We start from the raw sequence: 18470 nt of genomic DNA on the forward strand, positions 1-18470 counted from the left end.
TTATTCAACATTTTTTTGTACTTAAGTATTGCAAGTAGTTTTTTTTTTTTAATTTTGCTACACAAGTACTGAAAGTAAAAGTACCAGTAGTTTTGAAAAAAAAATTGCTACTCAAGTACTGAAAGTAAAAGTACAAGTACTGTATTATGTAGTTAGAAAGAAGTCAAAAGTTTGAACATCATATTGTTATTTATTATTTCAAATGCAGCTTTTATTACATACAGTAGCATTTATTTTCGTATGCGCTGATAATACACGTTTTGAACTTCATGAAACCTGCCATCTACTGTTCTGGCAGTGGTAATTTTTATAATACTAACGAGTAACTATGCAGCACAAAAAAAAAATATCGGAGTAGAAGTATTGAAATCATCGAAAAAATGTAGTGAAGTAAAAGTAGAAGTAGGAGAAAAAAATTCTACTGTAGGAAAGTACAGATACCGCCTTTCGGTACTTAAGTACAGTAGTGAAGTAGTTCTACTTAGTTACTATACATCTCTGAATCTGACCCTGTCTGTCACTTAGGAGATCCGCCCGCTCTGTTTGCACAAGCGGGCGGATCTCCACACTCGATTCCCCGACGATCGGGGAAGAGCGGCGGTGATCACCGCCTCTCCTCCCCTGGCCCGACTCCCGCTGTGACTGAATACAGCGGGAGCGAGCCTCCGGCGGCACACGCGCGCCGCCCACAAGGGGAGGAGTCCAGCGACGTAGGTCTACGTCGCTGGACGATAACTAACCTCTTTGCCGCAGTAAAGTCAACGTGACTGGTCGGCAAGTGGTTAAACGGCATCATTTATTATTATTTATTTAATTACATGTTTACTGTATCACTGAAGAATAAGTCCAAATAATTAACCCCAACATGGAAGAGGTCTTCCTGTACTCCGATTTGGTATATCCATCAATTCTGGGGGGCGATAATATTGTCTCTACTCTAACCTACCTGTATTTGGTGAATGTATCAATATTGTTAATAAAAGCATTGCACGCTCTTCATGAAGACAGCATGCACATAACCAGTAATTTGTTAGAAATGGTCTGAATCACCCCAACTGAATTTAATACATTACTGATTTGAGCTTAGAGCTAGATTGTATGTAATAGCAGATAAGCTGTCCAACCCAGAACAGTGCAACTTTCCCATTGCACCATCACACAATTTCCATTTGCTTAAGAAATTATTGCCCTCTAGCCTGTAAAAACTCTATGCAAATCCAGCAAATAGATACACACCAGGAAGTAAAGGCTAAAAAAAATCTAGCCAGCCCCAGTCAGATAGTTGAAGTTCCTTCTAGTGACCGGCTCAGGGGAAGCAGCTTGTGTTCTTGCTGCATTCCTATCTCCTATTGTTGTTTAAATCCAGCAAGAATTCAATTTTCCGGACTGCTGTGGGACGTGTACTCATCCACACCTTGGTTTGCTTTATCCTGGCTACTCCCGGCAGCTGAGGGGACTCTGTAAGCAGCAGAAATAGAGTGAGTACCACTAATCAGTTTTCCTTTCTGCTTTTATATGTGTACAGTATTTAGGTGCACCTGTTGAAGGTGCTCATAAAAGTCCCAGGCATTTTCTTGTTGACACAAAACAAGGTTTAATATGAGTTGAAGGTAAAACCGTCAACTTTCCCATGTGCTTTTCTGTCTTACTGATTTGGATTGTAAGGCTACATTCAGATGGGTGTAAAATTGTTACTGATCTTCTTACGCATGTTTTTTTTTCACAAAAAATTTCCTACGTAATGATCAGTAAATATATGAGTACAGTTGTTCCTTTTTTTTTCTAACACCTACATCTGGCATACATGTATGCGTATGTTCTCAGGTGCAGATTTTTGGATTTTGTGTTATGGATCTGAACACCGTGCTTGTTTTGTTTCTATTGAAAACGTAACTGCATTCGGGTATGTAAATGAAAAAAAAAAAAAAAGGCTTGTAAATACATTTTATTTAGAGCCTTGTAAATGAGCCTTTATAATATTCAAATGGAAATTGTCTTGCGTCTTGTAATATTGAAATTAGAGTTGAGCTTAAAGTCAGCATTTCACATTTAGCTAGGTTAGGTCTCATCTGGTCAGTATGTGAGCTGGATAAGTCTATGGCAGCCAGAGGAACCCTTGAAATAACTTTCGGGTCTCAGGGAACCCCTGTTAGTAAAGACTATATGTACAGTTCATGGTACATTAGTGTGATGGTTACAAGTGGTCATTTGGCAGAATACAAGATGACTGTTCTCAGTGGTTTCTTATCTGGGAGGCAGAAATTGCTCATTTTTCAAAGAACTTCTAGCAGCTTCTAGAGGAACCCCTGAAATAACTTCCCAGTCTCAGGAAACGCTTACTAATCATTAATATACCTACATCTACATTAGTGTAATGGTCACTGGGAAGAGTGATCTTTCCATTGGTGGTCATTGGGTAGAAACCCCCCTTAGAAAACCATTGTTGTCAGTGGTTAATTATCTAATGCCGGTTATAGGTGAGTGGAAATTTTGATCCATCTCTGGCTGTTCCCATTCATGAGAAGTCAATCTAATGATCGACTTCTAACAAACAGGATTGCTGGAAATGTTTTTTTCGATCAGAGCTGCAGCCAAACGGCTGCAGTACAGATCAATGTATTCTGACAGCAGAGGAGTCCCTGCTATCAGGATTCTATAATACAGCATGGAGGATTCCTCTATCCACCTTACTTGTGTGGATGGGGGAATCCATTCAGTTTTTCTCAACCAGTCTGCTGGCTGATCGAAAAAAATTGATCCGTGTATCCTCAGCTTTAGAGGCAAATATTGCTCCAGAAACCTCTAGCAACCTCTAGGTACTACGGAACCCTGGGGTACCACAGGACACTCTTTGAGAAAGGTTGGTCTATAGGTTTTTAGTTGTGCTACATTAAGCTATTTAATTCTGTGATGATTACATGGGACAAAACAAATTCAATTTAAAAATACAACAATAAGTGTAATAAAAATATGCAGGGTAGATTATGCTTCCGAAAGTGTTTCTTGAGATCTAACTTCCTGCTGTTTGTGTGTAAAATGCAGAAGTAAAATTGTTTTGCTGGTGCTTTTATTTCTATTTTTTTTTCTTTTTTTTTAACAGTCACTTTGATATTAAACCCTAAACAGTGCCTTTAAAAAAGTATTCATACTCCTTGAAATTTTCTACATTTTGTCATGTTACAGCCAAAAACCTAAATGTATTTGATTGGGATTCTATGTGATAGACCAACACAAAGTGGCATTTAATTGTGAAGTGGAAGGAAAATTATAAATGGTTTTTCAAATTTTTTTTACAATTAAATATGTGAAAACTGTGGCTTGCATTTGTATTCAGCCCCCCCTGAGTCAACACTTTGTAGAACCACCTTTCACTGCAATTACAGTTGCAAGTCTTTTAGGATATGTCTCTACCAGCTTTGTACATCTAGAGAGTGACATTTTTACCCATTCTTTGCAAAATAGCTCAAGATCTGTAAGATTGAAAGGAGAGCGTCTGTGAACAATTTTCAAGTCTTGCCACAGATTCTCAATTGGATTTAGGTCTGGACTGTAACTGGGCCATTCTAGCACATGAATATGCTTTGATCTAAACCATTCCATTGTATTATTATTATTATTATTTCAGGTACTTATATATTGTAGCTCTGGCTGTGTGTTTAGAGTTGCTGTCCTGTTGGAAGTTGAACCTCTGCTGTAGTCACAGACTCTTACAGACTCTAAGGCTGGGTTCACACTAGTGCGAATTGGATGCGGATTTCTCCACATTCAATTCGCATGACAGGAGAGTGTGCCCTGCTCTCAATGGAGCCAGTTCACACTTCTCCGTGGCAACTGCGGAGTGAATTGCACAGTGGTTCTGTGCATCTTTGGCTCTGTTTTAGGTCTGAATTCGGGCAAAAGTTTGGGCCTGATTCATCCCTAAAACTAAGAACAGGAATGCACCGGACCCCTGCTGTGAGCCGCATCTGTATTAGGTGTGAACCCAGCCTAACAGGATTTCTTCTAAGATTGCCCTGTATTTGGCTCCATCCTTCTTCCCATCAACTCTGACCAGCTTCCCTGTCCCTGCTGAAGAATAGCATCCCCACAACATGATGCCACCCCCACCATGTTTCACTGCTGTGGGGATGGTGTGTTCAGGGTGATGTGCAGTGTTAGGCTGGCCATACACTATACAATTTTCTTGTTCAACTTTCCTTTAGATTTACCAAAACCATGTAATATAGGGTCAAACCTAAACACTTTCAATTTGTATTCAATCAGGCATGCCCTTGCACTACATAGTTTAAGGTAAATCTAAAGGAAATTGAATAAGAAAATTGTATAGTGTATGGCCAGCCTTAGTTTTCCGCCACATATAGCATCTTGCTTTTAGGCCAAACATTTTAGTTTTGGTCTTATCTGACCAAAGCACCTTCATCCACATGTTTGCTGTTTCCCCTACATGGCTTCTCGCAAACTGCAAATAGGACTTCTTATGACTTTCTTTCAACTACGGGTTTCTTCTTGCCACTCTTCCATAAAGGCCAGATTTGTGGAGTGCAGGACTAATAGTTGTCCTGTGGACACCTGAGCTGTGGATCTCTGCAGCTCCTCCAGAATTTCCATAGGCCTCCTGGCTGCTTCTCTGAGTAATGCTCTCCTTGCCCGACCTGTCAGTTTAGGTGGACGGCCATGTCTTGGTAGGTTTTCAGTTGTGCTGTACTCTTTCCATTTTCGGATGATGGATTGAACAGTGCTCTGTGAGATGTTCAAAGCTTTGGATATTATTTTATAGCCTAACCCTACTTTAAACTAAACTATAAACTCCACAACTTTATCCCTGACCTATCTGGTGTGTTCCTTGGCCTTCGTGATACTGTTTGTTCATTAAGATTCTCTTCAGAACAGCTTCACGGAACAGCTGTACTTATACTGAGATTAAATTACACACAGGTGGACTCTTTTTACTAATTAGGTGACTTCTGAATGCAATTGGTTGCATTAGATTTTAGTTAGGGGTATCAGAGTAAAGGGGGCTGAATACAAATGCACGCCACACTTTTCAGATATTTATTTGTAAAAAAATTTGAAAACCATTTATTATTTTCCTTCCACTTCACAATTATGTGCCACTTTGTGTTGGTCTATCACATAAAGTCCCAGTCAAATACGTTTACGTTTTTGGTTATAACATGGCAAAATGTTGAAGATTTTAAGGGGTATGAATACTTTTTCAAGGCACTGTAGAAAGTGATTACAACAGCTTACCTCAGTACATATCTGGTATGCTGCTGCTTCTTCTTCAAAATCTTGTCTTCATAGTTTTTTTTTTTTTGAAAATCTTTTTATTGGTATAAAACAGAGAAAACCAACAACACAATACAATAAAACAAAATCAACATAGGTGCATTCAGTCAATTACATGGCACAGAAAAGGTAAAACACAACACTGCCATTCACAATACTATTGCGTAGGTATACAGCGTTCACAACCAGCATATCCAAAGAAAAAGAGGGAAAAAACACACCCCCATGCGGAGGTAGCAAACCATTGAAGAGCGGGGTGGCAGGCCCGAGAGTTCAAGCTCACTCCGGGCATGCCAGCAGGGCGGCCGAGGAGCCCTCCAGCCACCGCAGCCAGACGCGGTCATGTTTTTTGGGGCAGCCCCTATGAGCATAGGTGTCCCGGTATAGAGGGATAACCCCATCCACAAGATCTCTCCAGTGCTGGAGCGTGGGGGGAGCCTGCCTACGCCAATGCAAAGCAATGTTTTTCCGGGCATAGAAAAGTAGGAGGCCCAAGAGGGTGCGGTCCGCTACCCTGGGCACCAGGTCATCCAACAGCCCCAGGAGGCCAAGCCGGGGGGAGGGCTCCAGGTCCATCTGCAGAAGTGCAGAAGACACGGAAAAAATACGAGACCAATAGGCTGAAAGTCTCGGACAGGTCCAAAAAACGTGAAAAAAATCTCCCGGAACACCCCCACAGCGCCAACACTCCGGGGACTGTGTAGGATAGATTCGGTGCATGCGATGCGGGGTGAGGTAGGCCCTGTGCACAATTTTAAACTGGACCAGACGGTCACGCATGGAGACCAGAATCCTGAACGGGGAATCCCAAATATGCAACCAGTCCTCCGAGTCCAAGTCCGGGACATCCCGGGCCCAGCGAGAGTGGAGGCCCAAGAGTTCCGGAGAGGTGACCCGGAGGAGATGGCGATGTAGCACCGAGACCGCTCGAGAGGAGCAGTCGTAACGTAGGACCCGCTCTAGATCCGGCTGCACCAGCTGGGAACTCTCAGGGGGAAACTGGGCCCTGAAGGCGTGGGACAACTGCAGATAGTGGAAGAAGTGCGAGGGGGGGATATTGCGGTCTGTAACAAGACATGTGAAGGACGGAAGAGTCAAGTCAGGCGTGAGGTCCGAGACCCTCTTTATGTTATACTTAGTCCATCGCACCGGGTCAGGGAGATTGTACAAGTGGGGCAGGGAGGGGTTCCTCCACAGAGGGGCGCTCGGGGAGGACGCGGTGCTCGGGTAAGACTCCAACAGGAGCCCCTGGCGCCACGCCCGAAGCGTCGTGCGCATGGAGGTAGTCAACCCGTAGGGGGCCTGAGGCCCACGAAACAAGAGAAGGGACAATGCCTCCGTGGAACCCAGCACCGCGGCCTCCACCACCACTGCGGAATTAGAAGCCTCCGGAGCCAGCCACCAGACAGCCGTGACCAGCTGAGGGGCCAAGAAATATTTGTGACAATCGGGGAAAGCCAGTCCCCCCTGGGAGAGAGGGCGCATAAGGGTGGCAAATTTATATCTGGGGGGGCGGGGGCCCCAAAAGAAACTGGAGAACATCTTGTTCAAGGCAGTGAAAAAGGACTTCGGGATCCACTGCGGAGAGTGGCGGAACAAATATGTCAGTTTAGGTAGGATTTTCATTTTTATCAAATTGATCTTGCCTAACAGGGAAAGAGGGAGGTTCTCCCACGCCTTCAGCTTGGCCCTAATTGCAGCTACAGCCGGATCCAGGTTCAGGGTGATAAAATCAGCAGGGTCCCGCGAGACCCGCACCCCAAGATAAGTGAAGCTGTCAACCCACTGGAGAGAGACATCAGACACACACCCACTCCTGGCCCCGGGATCGATTGCCAGCAGTAGGGATTTGGACCAGTTAACCTTGAGTCCCGTCACCTCGGAGAAGGCATTCAGGATCCTGAGGGCACCCCCGAGAGACGGTCCAGCATCGTTAAGTAATAAGAGTAGGTCGTCAGCGTACAGAGCTACCCTCTCCTCCAACCACGCCACCTTCAGGCCCTTAACATGTGGGGAGATCCGAAGGGCCTCCGCCACGGGCTCCATGGCTATGGCAAAAAGGGCCGGGGAGAGAGGGCAGCCCTGCCGCGTGCCCCGGGACAACTGAAACACTGAGGACAGCCTTCCCCCGAGACGAATGGCGGCTCCGGGGGAGGCATAGATGGTTTGTAGCCAGCGTATAAATAAAAGCGGGAAACCCATTCTCCGAAGTACTTCCCATAGGAAGAGCCACTCCACTGAGTCGAACGCCTTCTCAATGTCGAGAGAGGCGACGACTCTGGAGCCAGAGTTGGTGTGATTGGCCTGTAAATTTGTAAAGAGCCTGCGGAGGTTAATGTCCGTGGACCTGTGAGCCATGAAGCCCGTCTGGTCCTGGTCGACAACGGAGGGGAGCAGGGGTTGTAGCCTAGCCGCCAGTATCTTCGTGAGAATTTTTAGGTCTTTGTTAAGTAGAGCAATCGGCCGATAGGAGGCGCACAATTTTGGATCTTTAGGAAATTTGTGAATCAGAATTATATGGGCCTGCGCCATGGAGGGGGGGAGAGCCCCCTCCGCCAGACAGTCATTAAACAGGGCGGCCAGCAGTGGGGCCAGCAGGTCCAGATGAGCCCGATAAAATTCGATCGGAAGCCCATCCGGGCCCGGAGCCTTCCCCCTGGGAATAGAGCGGATCACCACTCTCACCTCCTCCTCCGTGATCGGCCGGACCAGACCGGATCGTTCATGATTAGACAACCAACCCAAAGCAATCGGATCTAGAAGGGGGTACAGGTCCTCCGGGAGGAGGCCCGGCGGGAGGGTGGTAGTGTACAAATGGGAATAAAAATCCCTGAATTCCGACAGAATCGCCTCGGGAGAGGTGAGGACCTCCCCTGTCGAGGAGATGAGCTCGGGCACCAGTGTCAGTGGATTGTCTTGCTGAGAGAGTTGAGCTAACATGCGACCATTCCGGTCCCCCTGTTCAAAACAACATTGCCGTGAGTGGTACAGGGATAGCCTGGTGAGCTCCGAGAGGTGAAGCTGGAGGTCCCGACGGGACGCCTGAAGCCCCTCAAAGTTCACTGCCGAGGGGTCCTGCCCATAGCGGACAGAAGCTTCCTCCGCCGCCGTCTCCAGCACCACCGTGTCAGCGGCCAACTGTGTGCGTACCGCCTTGATTGAAGAAATATAATGACCCCTAGTAAATGCCTTGAACGCATCCCACACCACAGCAGGGGAGGTCGTGCCAGCATTAATGTCCCAATACTCCCGCAGCACCGGAGGGGCCTGTCGCGAGACATCCGGCTGGTCTATCCAGTGTGCGCCTAAGCGCCACATAGATCCATCGCGGGTCAACCCAGAGCGCAGCGTGACCAGCAAGGGACTATGATCGGACATACCACTCGGGAGATATGCCACCCCCTCCACATCCAACAGGACAGACGGGCCAGCAAAGGCAAGGTCGATCCTGGAGGAGGTCTTGTGCGTAGCGGAGAAACAGGAGTATTCCCTCCGCTCAGGATGTTTCCATCGCCAGGTCTCCCGGACCCCCGCCGCCTCCGCCCAATCAAGGAGGTCGCTGGAGAACACCTTGGGCGGAACCGGCCTGTCCAGATCGGGGGAGAGGATGGCATTGAAATCTCCAACAATTAACAGTTTGGCTGGGGCGTAAAGAGACACCTTTTCAAGCACAGTGTAAAGGACTTCGGTCTTAAAAGGTGGGGGCACATAGACCCCCACCACAACGTAGCGCTGCCTCCATAGGATGAGTACCAGCACGACAAACCTGCCCAAGGGGTCCGTATGGACGGCCTCAACCTCGTGGGGCAGGGTCTTACGCACCAGCACCGACACTCCCCTGGCATAAGAGGAATAAGATGCATGGAAGGCCCGCTGGACCCAGGGTTTCTTGAGGGCCTGCAATCTGCCACCCACCAGATGTGTCTCTTGTAGCACCAGGATAGAGGGATTGTGGGACTTAACATATTGAAATAACTGCGCCCGCTTAAATTTGTTATTCAGGCCGCGGACGTTCCATGAGAGGATTGAGAAGGTAGAGGGCTTAAGTGACGCCATAATTAGGTACAATAGGCATGAGAGGGCCAGCCAGCCCGCAGGCTAGCAGACACAGCTGGTGAGTAGCAGCGTAACAGAGAGTAATGCACCAAACAACAAAACACACATGTAACAAAAAGAAAAAAAAGAAAAAACAGAAATACACAGTGAAGCATACAGCCCGTTTTCCAGAGCCGGAACGGCTCACCCTATCGTACCCCGGACACCCCATAAAACGCAGGGGAGGCAGGGGGACGATCTTGACCCAAGAACCAAACAGAAAAAAAAATTTTCGCAGGCCGCTAACGGTGCAGCCTGCCGAGCAGTCTTAGCAATGCGGGGAGAGAACAAAAAGTGAGGAGGCCCAGACTCCCTTCTGGGCCAGGAAATCTCAGTCCAACCAGCACAGAGAAAAACTTAGCAGGTAAAAGGAAATCAGCAGCACTAGGAGAGGGATAACTCCAGTGAATAGGGACATCCATCCAGGTGTGGAGAGAGCAGGGGGGGAAGGGCAACACGGTGGTAAGATGGGGACCAAACAAACAGGCCAGTCCGAGGAGGCAAAGTCAGCAATAGAGCGGTCCATGCAAAGAAAAAGGAAGACAACAAGGGGGGGGGGGGAGCACAGGAGAGGCGCCCGGCTGCAGGGGGGACAGGGAAGTACAATACTTGCGACAGTTCAGGAGGTCCACGGGCAGCCGAGCGAACATCCAGATCAACGAACATCCAGCCAGGCAGAAGCCGCCTCAGGGGAATCAAAAAACCGAGCGCGGTCTCCATCAATGACTCGCAGGCGACTGGGGTAGAGGAGGCTGTACTTCAGGCCCTTGTCCCAGAGTCTCTTCCTGATGTCGGTGAACTGGCGCCGTTTGCTCTGGACCTCGGGCGAGTAGTCAGGGAAGAACATCAGCTTGGCATTCTCGTAGCAGACCTCCTGCTTGGCCCTGGCTGCAGCAAGGATCTGGTCCCGGTGTCTGTAATTGAGGAGGCGGAGGAGGAAAGGCCTCGGAGGGGCGCCCGGCACTGGGGGAGTCGGGGGGACCCTGTGCGCCCGCTCCACCACGAACGTCGGCGGCATGGCGGGAAGGCCCAGCAGTGAAGGCAGGAACGATTCAGCAAATTCCGCCGGTTTAGCACCCTCCGCCCGCTCTGGAAGGCCCAAGATGCGGACATTGTTGCGACGGAGGCGGTTCTCCGTATCCACCGCTTTGTCCTGCAGTGCCCTAACCCGGATCTGAAGGGCACGGAGTTCCGTAGAGTCGGCCCGAGTGGAGTCCTCCAGGTGAGAGATCCTCTCCTCCGCCTCCGTCACGCGGGAGCGGAACTTATCCAGGTCATGACGGATCAAGCTAATGTCCGTAGCAAGGTAGTCCATTTTTGCGGTAAGGGTGTCTTTGCACGCCTTTATCGCCTCCAGGATGTCAGCCGGGGAAGGATCCGGGGGGCCGCCGGGGTCCCGAGCGGGCTGAGCACTAGCAGACATCTTCGCCGGAGGAGACCTCGTGTCCAAGATGGCCGCCGCGGGACCCGAAGGCCGAGAGGAGCTCCGGGATGACTTGGCGGACCGCAGCTTCCCCGGTGAAAACGGAGGAATCCGCGGCGTGCCACCCTTCCTCCTGGTCCCCAGGGTGAGTTTTGTGGGGGTTTAAATGCAAGGGAAGGATGTCGATGGTGTAGAAAGGATGAAGGCAGGAGCGGAGCTAGAGCCCAGAGCGTCCGTGCAGTCTCACATCCCGGCCACGCCCCCCCCTTGTCTTCATAGTTGAGCTGGTATGTGGGTGGCTTCACTGTCTTCCAGGGACCCATGGAGCTACCCTTACTTGCATTCTCTGGGGAAACAAAGAATCCTATGATACTTCCTGGTTCAATATGAAAAGGCAGCCATGGAAGTGTTCAGTGCATGGGAAGCTCAAATAAGCGGCGCACAGGAACCCAGAGGATGCAGCGATGAAGATAATATTTGTTGATGTTCCTAAAATTTTTTGAAGTAGACAGTTATTGGCTTCTGTTTTATTGGTTTATACAGATTGTCCAAAAATGCTCCAAAAAATGTTGGACTTTTGTACTTAGTACTTATTTAAGGGCTATGTTATATGGGAGCATTTGGTGCAATACATTTGATCAAAAATAATATAGTGACAACATGCCTATCTGCCAGTTTATGGATGAATGCAGTCTTTGTGGAATCTTCTGTTTCACTAATGAAAAGCATGTTTGACAAATAAAAAGCAACTGTGCACAAGGTGGTTTTTCCAAAACTTCTAACAAAAGAATATGGTTTAAACCAAGGGTCTTCAAACTATGGCCCTCCAGTTGTTGAGGAACTACAATTCCCATCATGCCTAGTCATGTCTGTGAATGTCAGAGTTTTACAATGCCATAGTTGCCAACATTTGAAAAAAAGTTCCAGGGACACTTTGCAGTAAAGCTATCAATTACTTACCACACCCACTTCCCTGAAGCCCTGCCCACTCCGCATAATTAATCCCCGCCTACTTATCAGATTATAGAGAGAATTACAGAAAATTAAAAAGGGAATTTTAAACTTGAGGCCAAAGTAGCAGAATTGGAATAATTCTCCCATTCAGCTGCACTACTTCTGCCTAAAGTTTAAAATTCTCCTCACAATTCCTTGCAATTCTAAAGTGTCAAATGTGCTCAGGTGTGACCATACAAAAAATGTAATATGTAAATACAAATAAAGTGCAAGGTGTAAATAAGTACGATAAAACCTAATTATACTATCTGGTATAATTAGGTTTTAATGGCGCCAGGCGGCGCCATTACGTAACTGCGCTTGCGCCCGCCCGAGCTTGTACGAGCTTTCCTGAGCACGGCAGGCGTCGGGTTGGCGCATGCGCAGTTACAATGTCAGCCCACAACCATTTTTTTTAACGGGCACCGGCTGCCCGTAACGGGGCATTTATGGACAGCCCGATTGACGGCACTTGCCGGGACAATGTAAATTACCTGGGACAGGCTCCTATGTGCTGGGACTGTCCCTGCAAAAATGGGACCGTTGGCAAGTATGCAATGCCTCATGGGATGTGTACTTCCGCAACAGCTGGAGGGCCATAGTTTGAGGATCCCTGGACTTTAAACCCTTAATAGAACTAAGAGAATGTGACATTGTTGTTATGGAATAGACTAAAATATGCGTTTGGTATTTCATGTTCAATGTGGCTGAAATTTGCAGAGGATAATTAATCACAGGAGCTCCATGAATTCATTCTTATGTTATCATTAACCACTTTACCACCGGAGGATTTTGCTGTCTTACGTCCAGGCCACTTTTTGCGATTCGGCGCTGTGCGACTTTAACTGACAATTGCGCGGTCGTGCGACGCCGTACCCAAACGAAATTCAAGTCCTTTTTTTCCCACAAACAGAGCTTTCTTTTGGTGGTATTTGATCACCTGTGCGATTTTTACTTTTTGCGCTATAAACAAAAAAATAGCGTTTATTTTGAAAAAATAACAATATTTTTAACATTTTTTTATATGAAATTCCCCCCAAAAATGATGTAAAAACCAATTTTTTTTACATTTTTGGCTAATTTGTTTTCTGCTACCCATGTTTGGTAAAAAAAATCACAATAAGCGTATTTTGATTGGTTTGCGCAAAAGTTATTGCGTTTACTAACAAAGGGAATGATTTCTGTCATTTTTGGTGTTTTTTTTTAACGCGTAATGGCGGCGATCTGCGATTTTTTTTGCGGTACTGCGACATACAGATCGGACCCTTGACTGCCATTTTTGACACTTTTGGGGGTACCAGTGACATTACTGCAGTAATCAGTGCTATAAATATGCACTGTTACTGTAAAAATGACACTGGCAGGGAAGGGGTTAATTTTATTGGAGAGGGAGGGGTTAATGTATGCCTGGTGCTTACTGACGTGTGGGGGGGGAGGTGACTATGTGACAGAAGGACAGATCGGATGTCCAGCTATGCTGAACACTCCGATCTGTCACTCCCTGTCACTTGGGAGATCCGCCCGCTTGTGTTTACACAGGCGGGCGGATCTCCACACTAGATCCCCGACGATCGGGGATGAGCGGCGGCGATCGCCGCTGCTCTTCCCCTGGCCCGACTCCCGCTGTGACCGAAAACAGCGGGAGCGAGCCTCCGGCGGCGCGCAAGCGCCGCCCAGAAGGGGGAGTGTCTGACGACGTAGTACTACGTCGTCAGACGATAACGAGCCACTCTGCCGCAGTAATATTACTGTGGGCGGAGGTAAAGTGGTTAAAGTAGAACTAAAGGCAAAACTTTTTTTTTTTTTTCCTTTTTGATAGAGTAAGGGAGGGTTATAACCCCTGTAAGATATTTTTCACCAGCTGTGTCCCATTGCAAAGATTTCCCTTCACTGCATGTCCCATAGCCAAACAGGAAGTGAGAGGAAATCCCTGCAAATTAAAGGAATTCCCACCAGGTCACCAGAACTAGTTTCCCTATTGGAGGATTTCCCTATTGGAGGATTTCCCCTCTATTACTGAGGACAACCCACAATTTGGGATTTTCTTTTACTTTCACTTTCAATGATAATGGTAAACAGGACAAATAGAGCGGGTGAATCTCCATGATGGGGGTACAGACAGCAATAAAAACTGACAGGGGTTCTAATCCCTTCCCATTCTATCCTAATTAAAAAAAAGTTGTGACTTTAGTTATACTTTAACATAGACAAAGTCATGCTTTTCCCCAAAAAAAAGCGTGTTACGTTGTCTGAATGCTGAATTGCTACATGTCCATGCATTTGTTTTGTGAGAGGTTCTCATAAACGCTGCTTTCACATTATAGTAAGCCAGTAAAGTAGCCAGTTTGTGTTTTATATATATATATATATGTATATATCTGTGTATATATTTTTTTTTATCAGAAATGACTCAAAATTACGACTGAAAACCACACTCGTGATTCGTGAGTGTACACGAGCTGCTATTTTACCTGTCCTACTGCATTTTTTCATGGTATTGTAACGCTATAAAGATAACCTATCCGTCTTGTATAGTTGGTGGTGTCAATACACAGTGTGGGAAAACTACCTAAGGAATTGTTGGTGTTCCTAGCTCCACCCACCCCCATTGATTCAAGTAGCCAACAGTTGTGGGGGAAAAAACATAGATAGAGTGGGATTACCAAGTTAGAAATTTAATCAGAAGTCTTATAAAATCAACACCATCTTTACACAATCTCATATTTTAGAATAAACTCAGTTAATGATTTTGTTTTAGTAAGGTATGTACATTTTCCTGTGTACACTCTCCAGTGGAGTGAGTATCGTTCATTTTTTTTTTTGAGGATTAGATAAGGCCAGATGTGATTATAGCTGGCTTATACCTACAGTGTATTCATCTTTTGTACATAGTTGTTCAAAAGAAGAACAAAGCACTGCGCCCTATTCATTTGCACTGATCTGTGCTCAACAGGAGCAGGAGAATATAATATGTTATATACAGGCTAAATCAGGCTATAATATGGTATATACAGAATAAATCAGGCCATATTATGCTTTATACAGGCTAAATCAACCTACTGCGAGGGAAAAAAAGTATTTGATCCCCTGCTGGTTTTGTACATTTTCCCACTGACAAAGAAAGGATTGGTCTATAGTTTAATGGTAGGTTTATTTTAACAGTAAGAGACAGAATAAGAACAAAAATATCCAGAAAAATGTATTTGAAAAAAGCTATAAAAATGTATTTGCATTTTAATGAGTGAAATAAGTATGCGACCCCTTCGCAAAACATGACTTGGTACTTGGTGGCAAAACTCTTGTTGGCAATCACAGAGTTCAGACATTTTTTGTAGTTGGCCACCAGGTTTGCACACATCTCAGGAGGGATTTTATCCCACTCCTCTTTGCAGATCCTCTCCAAGTCATTAAGGTTTCGAGGCTGACGTTTGGTAACTCGAAACCTTCAGCTCCCTCCACATATTTTCTATAGGATTAAGGTCTGGAGACTGGCTAGGCCATTCCAGGACCTTAATGTGATTCTTCTTGAGCCACTCCTTTGTTGCCCTGTTTATGTGTTTTGGGTCATTGTCAAGCTGGAATTCCCATCCACGACCCATTTTCAATACCCTGGCTGAGAGAAGGAGGTTCTAACCCAAGATTTGACGGTACATGGCCCTGTCCATCGTCCCTTTGATGCCCCTGATGCCTGTCCTCTAAGCAGAACCCCCCCCCCCCCCCAAAGCATAATGTTTCCACCTCCATGTTTGATGGTGAGGATGGTGTTAAAATGCAAATCAATTTATAACTTTTTTTGAAATGCATTTTTCAGGATATTTTTGTTGTTATTCTGTCTCTAACCTACCATTAAAATTTTAGACTGATCATCATTTCTTTGTCAGTGGGCAAATGTACAATATCAACCTCACTGTATAATAAATGATATCAGGGTTCAGGCACACAGCATGCACACTTGTACTTTCAGGATTCATTTACGCGCCCATAAAAAATGCATTTACAAGTGTTTTTGAACTACAGATCTGAACACAGCTACATTGTTTTCAATGGAGCCATTCATGCGTAAACAAGTGTTGCTTTCGGATCTATAACACAGAATCTAAAAAATCTGCATCTAAGAACATGCACTTTAGGTGCTTACAAATACTGTATACAGACAGCTCCATAAATATTGGGACATCAACGCAATTCTAATCTTTTTGGCTCTATACACCACCACAATGGATTTGAAATGAAACAAACAAGATGTGCTTTAACTGCAGACTTTCAGCTTTAATTTGAGGGTATTTACATCCAAATCAGGTGAACGGTGTAGGAATTACAACAGTTTGTATATGTGCCTCCCACTTTTTAAGTGACCAAAAGTAATGGGACAGATTAACAATTATAAATCAAACTTTCACTTTTTAATACTTGGTTGCAAATCCTTTGCAGTCAATTACAGCCTGAAGTCTGGAACGCATAGACATCACCAGACGCTGGGTTTCATCCCTGGTGATGCTCTGCCAGGACTCTACTGCAACTGTCTTCAGTTCCTGCTTGTTCTTGGGGCATTTTCCCTTCAGTTTTGTCTTCAGCAAGTGAAATGCATGCTCAATCGGATTCAGGTCAGGTGATTGACTTGGCCATTGCATAACATTCCACTTCTTTCCCTTAAAAAACTCTTTGGTTGCTTTCGCAGTATGCTTCGGGTCATTGTTCATCTGCTCCAATGAGATCTGAAAAAATTTGGCTGAATATGAGCAGATACTATTGCCCAAAACACTTCAGAATCCATCCTGCTGCTTTTTTCAGCAGTCACATCATCAATAAATACAAGAGAACCAGTTCCATTGGCAGCCATACATGTCCATGCCATGACACTACCACCACCATGCTTCACTGATGAGGTGGTATGCTTTGGATCATGAGCAGTTCCTTTCCTTCTCCATACTCTTCTCTTTCCATCACTCTGGTACAAGTTAATCTTGGTCTCATCTGTCCATAGGATGTTGTTCTAGAACTGTGAAGGCTTTTTTAGATTTGTTTGGCAAACTCTAATCTGACTTTCCTGTTTTTGAGACTCACCAATGGTTTACATCTTGTGGTGAACCCTCTGTATTCACTCTGGTGAAGTCTTCTCTTGATTGTTGACTTTGACACACATACACCTACCTCCTGGAGAGTGTTCTTGATCTGGCCAACTGTTGTGAAGGGCGTTTTCTTCACCAGGGAAAGAATTCTTCGGTCATCCACCACAGTTTTCCGTGGTCTTCTGGGTCTGGGTCTTTTGGTGTTGTTGAGCTCACCGGTGCGTTCTTTCTTTTTAAGGATGTTCCAAACAGTTGATTTAGCCACACCTAATGTTTTTGCTATCTCTCTGATGTTTTGTTTTTTCAGCCTAATGATGGCTTGCTTCACTGATAGTGACAGCTCTTTGGATCTCATATTGAGAGTTGATAGCAACAGATTCCAAATGCAAATAGCACACTTGAAATTAACTCTGGACCTTTTATCTGATCCTTGTAAATGGGATAATGAGGGAATAATACGCAGTTGGCCATGGAACAGCTGAGCAGCCAATTGTCCCATTACTTTTGGTCCCTTAAAAAGTGGGAGGCACATATACAAACTGTTGTAATTCCTACACCGTTCACCTGATTTGGATGTAAATACCCTCAAATTAAAGCTCAAAGTCTGCAGTTAAAGCACATCTTGTTTGTTTCATTTCAAATCCATTGTGGTGGTGTATTGAGCCAAAAAGTTTAGAATTGTGTTGATGTCCCAATATTTATGGACCTGACTTTATGTACATTAAAAATCCCATATTCCATCGTCCCTAGTTCATCTCAGGAGTGGCCAAGAGAGGGTGGCTACAGTACATTCCTACATACTGTATAGTGGAACGAACCTAGCCACCCTCTAACAAGAAGTTGGATCACAGCAGGAAACAGAATTTAGAGTTAAGTGTCACTTTAATTACAGTTGGGACGGTGGTTGATAACAGCTATTTTCTGCTTTCTAAAGTTTGCAGGTCAATTTAAATTCATTATGGACATTGTGGGGAGGATTTACTAAAACTAGAGAGTGCAAAATATGGTGAAGCTCTGCATGGTAGCCAATCAGCTTCTAACTTCAGCTTGTTCACCTAAGCTTTAACAATAAAACCTGAAAGCTGATTGGTTACCCTGCAGAGCTGTACCAGATTTTGCATACTCCAGTTTTAGCAAATCAAGCCATGTATATCCTCTCCTTCTGTCATTATAATGCATAGATTGTTTAGAATAAGCCATGATATATTATCTGTGCTCTAGTCAGAGGCTATTTTTTTCCATTGCCGTGCAGTGCTGTTGGCCATTGCAGAGCCCAGCATCTGTGTGTGGTCACTAAGCGTGCTGCCATAGATTGACTCATTTCCTGCTACGCACGTCAACTGATGTAATCTCTGGCCACTTATGTTGAAAAGTGCTGTTCAACCTTCCAACCTTCTGACAGGAAAAAAGAAAAAGGGTGTGCATGTGTTCAACATTTCTATGTAATAATAATGCCCTGTGTTCCCAGGGTAGTGGGTCTACTTGAGGTACAAAAGACAGGGTAGGCTGAACAGTAGTCAGTGATTTGCAGCTCATTTGAGGAGAGATCTCAACAGAATTGTCTTTTTTTTGGGGGGGGGGGGGGTGCTTACAAATATGGT

At 45.4% G+C, this 18470-nt stretch overlaps 1 protein-coding gene across 1 annotated transcript in view; it reads left to right on the plus strand.

Annotated features, from left to right (window-relative positions):
• Nucleotides 1–1191: 1191 nt before the first annotated feature.
• The window catches only part of LYN (LYN proto-oncogene, Src family tyrosine kinase), a 139151-nt gene continuing 121872 nt past the window's right edge, over nucleotides 1192–18470 (plus strand). Inside the window, exon 1 of the mRNA XM_082257491.1 lies at nucleotides 1192–1478. The gene's annotated coding sequence lies outside the window, so the exon portion shown is untranslated. The remainder of the gene's footprint in view (nucleotides 1479–18470) is intronic.

The sequence above is a fragment of the Pelophylax lessonae genome, assembly GCF_965119305.1.
Source record: "Pelophylax lessonae genome assembly, chromosome: 5".
Lineage (NCBI taxonomy): Eukaryota > Metazoa > Chordata > Amphibia > Anura > Ranidae > Pelophylax > Pelophylax lessonae.